The following is a 7,040-nucleotide window of genomic DNA, read 5'->3' on the forward strand; positions in this document are numbered from 1 at the left end:
AATTTCTTTTTTTTTAGAAGGCGGTATATCAAAGCCCGTGAGATATCACTTCCCCTGACAATATCATTCACTTTCCGCCCTTCGCAAATAGATGGCAAGCGTATACATGCCCTTATGGCAAGCGTATACATGCCCTTACCTCGTTAGAAATGTTCTGTGTGAAAACTATGTTCGACACTGAAATGTCTGCAATCATACCAGTGACTGCTACATCACCGTAATAAAGAAAAAGGTGATTTAATATATGTTCTGATTCCTATATGACATGAAAACGCATAAACGCTATTGAAATGTGTATATTTCATATATTAATGCAAAAAAACGCTTATCAGAAGTCGTCATTACACTTCATACAAAGTTTTTTCATACAAACAATCGGCGTCAAAATTGTTGAGACACTCTTATCCTTTAGAGTCGATTGCAAGCTCGGCGGCGCAAATGGCCCCCTCCCCCGCACCCCCGGGACAATGTTGTGTTTTTCTGTTTTCTACGAGCCTTGTCGACAGCGGTACAACATTGATTAGGGTGGGGGAGGGAGGGGTATCCCAAAACGTACTTTCTGGACAAGTTTTCTTTGCAAACAATGAATGTGTCGTTGCCAGTGTGCTCTGTTAGCAACTGTCTCAACTAATTTTGTCGCCGATTGTCTGTTTCAGAAAACTTCCTTTATACCCTTTATACCGGCACCTATAGTCCAGTCTGTCCGTCAATATGACCACATGAGTGAAAGACTTTTTACAGGTCTAAAAAATTGCGGATAGTTTATTATTCTCGTTTTCGAGTGTGAAAAATGCGTTGTCCTGTGCGAAGCGAAGATTGCGACGTAAGTGCAAAGGACCTGTTCACTTTTGCCTTGTTTAATACGCTATTTGTGAGTAGCGTTAAAGCATGGATATGTTAAAGGGTTATGCCTCTAACTCCAATTCATCAGAAGAAGCCGATTTTGTTGGTCGAAGTGGTGTCGCAGATGAACGCGAAACAGAGATGGTGGCTGTTACAGCCGGGGAACACATTTACTTTCCACGCTCAAATTGCTATGTCGTTGCAAAAAGACTTTCCACTTTGTCGCAGATGCTTTGCAGAGCTGGGTTTGGTGGGAAATGAATGTTTTTGGGAGTAAAGAAACAATATTTTCTCATTTACCACGAGTAACCACGAGTAACCACAAGATTATTACAAAAAGATAATGTAATTATTCTACTTGTTAATTATGGTTACTCGTGGTTACTCGTGGCCACTCCTCCGCGGAGTTCCTAAAATCAGAGTACGGCATTGTTTGCTGCTCTTTTTTTGTCCCAGGAGTTATAAACTGTCTTTGCTATTTATATTTCCCTCTTTTTTATGGGTCATATCCCTTGTAACAAGTTGAAATGGAATTATGTGTGGTAAATTTCAAAAGGGAATGCTAAACGTCACGCAATGTTCCGAAAGTATCACTTTATTTCAAGGTATGTCAAATCCAAAACACTGCACAAATCGTCTTGAAATTGTCATTATTTAGTACGATGTCCTTCCTCTCAATAATAAGCGTTTGTGGCGTGAACTTAACTTCGCTGCGCGTTCGACATCCACATTTTGGCCGTTGTAATTGACGTTCTCGGTAGTGATTACTTGCGTTAAAATTTCTTTTTTTTTAGAAGGCGGTATATCAAAGCCCGTGAGATATCACTTCCCCTGACAATATCATTCACTTTCCGCCCTTCGCAAATAGATGGCAAGCGTATACATGCCCTTATGGCAAGCGTATACATGCCCTTACCTCGTTAGAAATGTTCTGTGTGAAAACTATGTTCGACACTGAAATGTCTGCAATCATACCAGTGACTGCTACATCACCGTAATAAAGAAAAAGGTGATTTAATATATGTTCTGATTCCTATATGACATGAAAACGCATAAACGCTATTGAAATGTGTATATTTCATATATTAATGCAAAAAAACGCTTATCAGAAGTCGTCATTACACTTCATACAAAGTTTTTTCATACAAACAATCGGCGTCAAAATTGTTGAGACACTCTTATCCTTTAGAGTCGATTGCAAGCTCGGCGGCGCAAATGGCCCCCTCCCCCGCACCCCCGGGACAATGTTGTGTTTTTCTGTTTTCTACGAGCCTTGTCGACAGCGGTACAACATTGATTAGGGTGGGGGAGGGAGGGGTATCCCCAAAACGTACTTTCTGGACAAGTTTTCTTTGCAAACAATGAATGTGTCGTTGCCAGTGTGCTCTGTTAGCAACTGTCTCAACTAATTTTGTCGCCGATTGTCTGTTTCAGAAAACTTCCTTTATACCCTTTATACCGGCACCTATAGTCCAGTCTGTCCGTCAATATGACCACATGAGTAAAAGACTTTTTACAGGTCTAAAAAATTGCGGATAGTTTATTATTCTCGTTTTCGAGTGTGAAAAATGCGTTGTCCTGTGCGAAGCGAAGATTGCGACGTAAGTGCAAAGGACCTGTTCACTTTTGCCTTGTTTAATACGCTATTTGTGAGTAGCGTTAAAGCATGGATATGTTAAAGGGTTATGCCTCTAACTCCAATTCATCAGAAGAAGCCGATTTTGTTGGTCGAAGTGGTGTCGCAGATGAACGCGAAACAGAGATGGTGGCTGTTACAGCCGGGGAACACATTTACTTTCCACGCTCAAATTGCTATGTCGTTGCAAAAAGACTTTCCACTTTGTCGCAGATGCTTTGCAGAGCTGGGTTTGGTGGGAAATGAATGTTTTTGGGAGTAAAGAAACAATATTTTCTCATTTACCACGAGTAACCACGAGTAACCACAAGATTATTACAAAAAGATAATGTAATTATTCTACTTGTTAATTATGGTTACTCGTGGTTACTCGTGGCCACTCCTCCGCGGAGTTCCTAAAATCAGAGTACGGCATTGTTTGCTGCTCTTTTTTTGTCCCAGGAGTTATAAACTGTCTTTGCTATTTATATTTCCCTCTTTTTTATGGGTCATATCCCTTGTAACAAGTTGAAATGGAATTATGTGTGGTAAATTTCAAAAGGGAATGCTAAACGTCACGCAATGTTCCGAAAGTATCACTTTATTTCAAGGTATGTCAAATCCAAAACACTGCACAAATCGTCTTGAAATTGTCATTATTTAGTACGATGTCCTTCCTCTCAATAATAAGCGTTTGTGGCGTGAACTTAACTTCGCTGCGCGTTCGACATCCACATTTTGGCCGTTGTAATTGACGTTCTCGGTAGTGATTACTTGCGTTAAAATTTCTTTTTTTTTAGAAGGCGGTATATCAAAGCCCGTGAGATATCACTTCCCCTGACAATATCATTCACTTTCCGCCCTTCGCAAATAGATGGCAAGCGTATACATGCCCTTATGGCAAGCGTATACATGCCCTTACCTCGTTAGAAATGTTCTGTGTGAAAACTATGTTCGACACTGAAATGTCTGCAATCATACCAGTGACTGCTACATCACCGTAATAAAGAAAAAGGTGATTTAATATATGTTCTGATTCCTATATGACATGAAAACGCATAAACGCTATTGAAATGTGTATATTTCATATATTAATGCAAAAAAACGCTTATCAGAAGTCGTCATTACACTTCATACAAAGTTTTTTCATACAAACAATCGGCGTCAAAATTGTTGAGACACTCTTATCCTTTAGAGTCGATTGCAAGCTCGGCGGCGCAAATGGCCCCCTCCCCAGCACCCCCGGGACAATGTTGTGTTTTTCTGTTTTCTACGAGCCTTGTCGACAGCGGTACAACATTGATTAGGGTGGGGGAGGGAGGGGTATCCCCAAAACGTACTTTCTGGACAAGTTTTCTTTGCAAACAATGAATGTGTCGTTGCCAGTGTGCTCTGTTAGCAACTGTCTCAACTAATTTTGTCGCCGATTGTCTGTTTCAGAAAACTTCCTTTATACCCTTTATACGGGCACCTATAGTCCAGTCTGTCCGTCAATATGACCACATGAGTGAAAGACTTTTTACACGTCTAAAAAATTGCGAGTAGTTCATTATTCTCGTTTTCGAGTGTGAAAAATGCGTTGTCCTGTGCGAAGCGAAGATTGCGACGTAAGTGCAAAGGACCTGTTCACTTTTGCCTTCTTTAATACGCTATTTGTGAGTAGCGTTAAAGCATGGATTTGTTAAAGGGTTATGCCTCTAACTCCAATTCATCAGAAGAAGCCGATTTTGTTGGTCGAAGTGGTGTCGCAGATGAACGCGAAACAGAGATGGTGGCTGTTACAGCCGGGGAACACATTTACTTTCCACGCTCAAATTGCTATGTCGGTGCAAAAAGACTTTCCACCTTGTCGCAGATGCTTTGCAGAGCTGGGTTTGGTGGGAAATGAATGTTTTTGGGAGTAAAGAAACAATATTTTCTCATTTACCACGAGTAACCACGAGTAACCACAAGATTATTACAAAAAGATAATGTAATTATTCTACTTGTTAATTATGGTTACTCGTGGTTACTCGTGGCCACTCCTCCGCGGAGTTCCTAAAATCAGAGTACGGCATTGTTTGCTGCTCTTTTTTTGTCCCAGGAGTTATAAACTGTCTTTGCTATTTATATTTCCCTCTTTTTTATGGGTCATATCCCTTGTAACAAGTTGAAATGGAATTATGTATGGTAAATTTCAAAAGGGAATGCTAAACGTCACGCAATGTTCCGAAAGTATCACTTTATTTCAAGGTATGTCAAATCCAAAACAATGCACAAATCGTCTTGAAATTGTCATTATTTAGTACGATGTCCTTTCTCTCAATAATAAGCGTTTGTGGCGTGAACTTAACTTCGCTGCGCGTTCGACATCCACATTTTGGCCGTTGTAATTGACGTTCTCGGTAGTGATTACTTGCGTTAAAATTTCTTTTTTTTTAGAAGGCGGTATATCAGACCCCGTGAGATATCACTTCCCCTGACAATATCATTCACTTTCCGCCCTTCGCAAACAGATGGCAAGCGTATACTTGCCCTTATGGCAAGCGTATACATGCCCTTACCTCGTTAGAAATGTTCTGTGTGAAAGCTATGTTCGACACTGAAATGTCTGCAATCATACCAGTGACTGCTACATCACCGTAATAAAGAAAAAGGTGATTTAATATATGTTTTGATTCCTATATGACATGAAAACGCATAAACGCTATTGAAATGTGTATATTTCATATATTAATGCAAAAAAACGCTTATCAGAAGTCGTCATTACACTTCATACAAAGTTTTTTCATACAAACAATCGGCGTCAAAATTGTTGAGACACTCTTATCCTTTAGAGTCGATTGCAAGCTCGGCGGCGCAAATGGCCCCTTCCCCCGCACCCCCGGAACAATGTTGGGTTTTTCTGTTTTCTACGAGCCTTGTCGACAGCGGTACAACATTGATTAGGGTGGGGGAGGGAGGGGTATCCCCGAAACGTACTTTCTGGACAAGTTTTCTCTGCAAACAATGAATGTGTCGTTGCCAGTGTGCTCTGTTAGCAACTGTCTCAACTAATTTTGTCGCCGATTGTCTGTTTCAGAAAACTTCCTTTATACCCTTTATACGGGCACCTATAGTCCAGTCTGTCCGTCAATATGACCACATGAGTGAAAGACTTTTTACACGTCTAAAAAATTGCGAGTAGTTCATTATTCTCGTTTTCGAGTGTGAAAAATGCGTTGTCCTGTGCGAAGCGAAGATTGCGACGTAAGTGCAAAGGACCTGTTCACTTTTGCCTTCTTTAATACGCTATTTGTGAGTAGCGTTAAAGCATGGATTTGTTAAAGGGTTATGCCTCTAACTCCAATTCATCAGAAGAAGCCGATTTTGTTGGTCGAAGTGGTGTCGCAGATGAACGCGAAACAGAGATGGTGGCTGTTACAGCCGGGGAACACATTTACTTTCCACGCTCAAATTGCTATGTCGGTGCAAAAAGACTTTCCACCTTGTCGCAGATGCTTTGCAGAGCTGGGTTTGGTGGGAAATGAATGTTTTTGGGAGTAAAGAAACAATATTTTCTCATTTACCACGAGTAACCACGAGTAACCACAAGATTATTACAAAAAGATAATGTAATTATTCTACTTGTTAATTATGGTTACTCGTGGTTACTCGTGGCCACTCCTCCGCGGAGTTCCTAAAATCAGAGTACGGCATTGTTTGCTGCTCTTTTTTTGTCCCAGGAGTTATAAACTGTCTTTGCTATTTATATTTCCCTCTTTTTTATGGGTCATATCCCTTGTAACAAGTTGAAATGGAATTATGTATGGTAAATTTCAAAAGGGAATGCTAAACGTCACGCAATGTTCCGAAAGTATCACTTTATTTCAAGGTATGTCAAATCCAAAACAATGCACAAATCGTCTTGAAATTGTCATTATTTAGTACGATGTCCTTTCTCTCAATAATAAGCGTTTGTGGCGTGAACTTAACTTCGCTGCGCGTTCGACATCCACATTTTGGCCGTTGTAATTGACGTTCTCGGTAGTGATTACTTGCGTTAAAATTTCTTTTTTTTTAGAAGGCGGTATATCAGACCCCGTGAGATATCACTTCCCCTGACAATATCATTCACTTTCCGCCCTTCGCAAACAGATGGCAAGCGTATACTTGCCCTTATGGCAAGCGTATACATGCCCTTACCTCGTTAGAAATGTTCTGTGTGAAAGCTATGTTCGACACTGAAATGTCTGCAATCATACCAGTGACTGCTACATCACCGTAATAAAGAAAAAGGTGATTTAATATATGTTTTGATTCCTATATGACATGAAAACGCATAAACGCTATTGAAATGTGTATATTTCATATATTAATGCAAAAAAACGCTTATCAGAAGTCGTCATTACACTTCATACAAAGTTTTTTCATACAAACAATCGGCGTCAAAATTGTTGAGACACTCTTATCCTTTAGAGTCGATTGCAAGCTCGGCGGCGCAAATGGCCCCTTCCCCCGCACCCCCGGGACAATGTTGGGTTTTTCTGTTTTCTACGAGCCTTGTCGACAGCGGTACAACATTGATTAGGGTGGGGGAGGGAGGGGTATCCCCGAAACGTAC

Source organism: Montipora capricornis, chromosome 10 (genome assembly GCF_036669925.1).
Source record: "Montipora capricornis isolate CH-2021 chromosome 10, ASM3666992v2, whole genome shotgun sequence".
NCBI lineage: Eukaryota > Metazoa > Cnidaria > Anthozoa > Scleractinia > Acroporidae > Montipora > Montipora capricornis.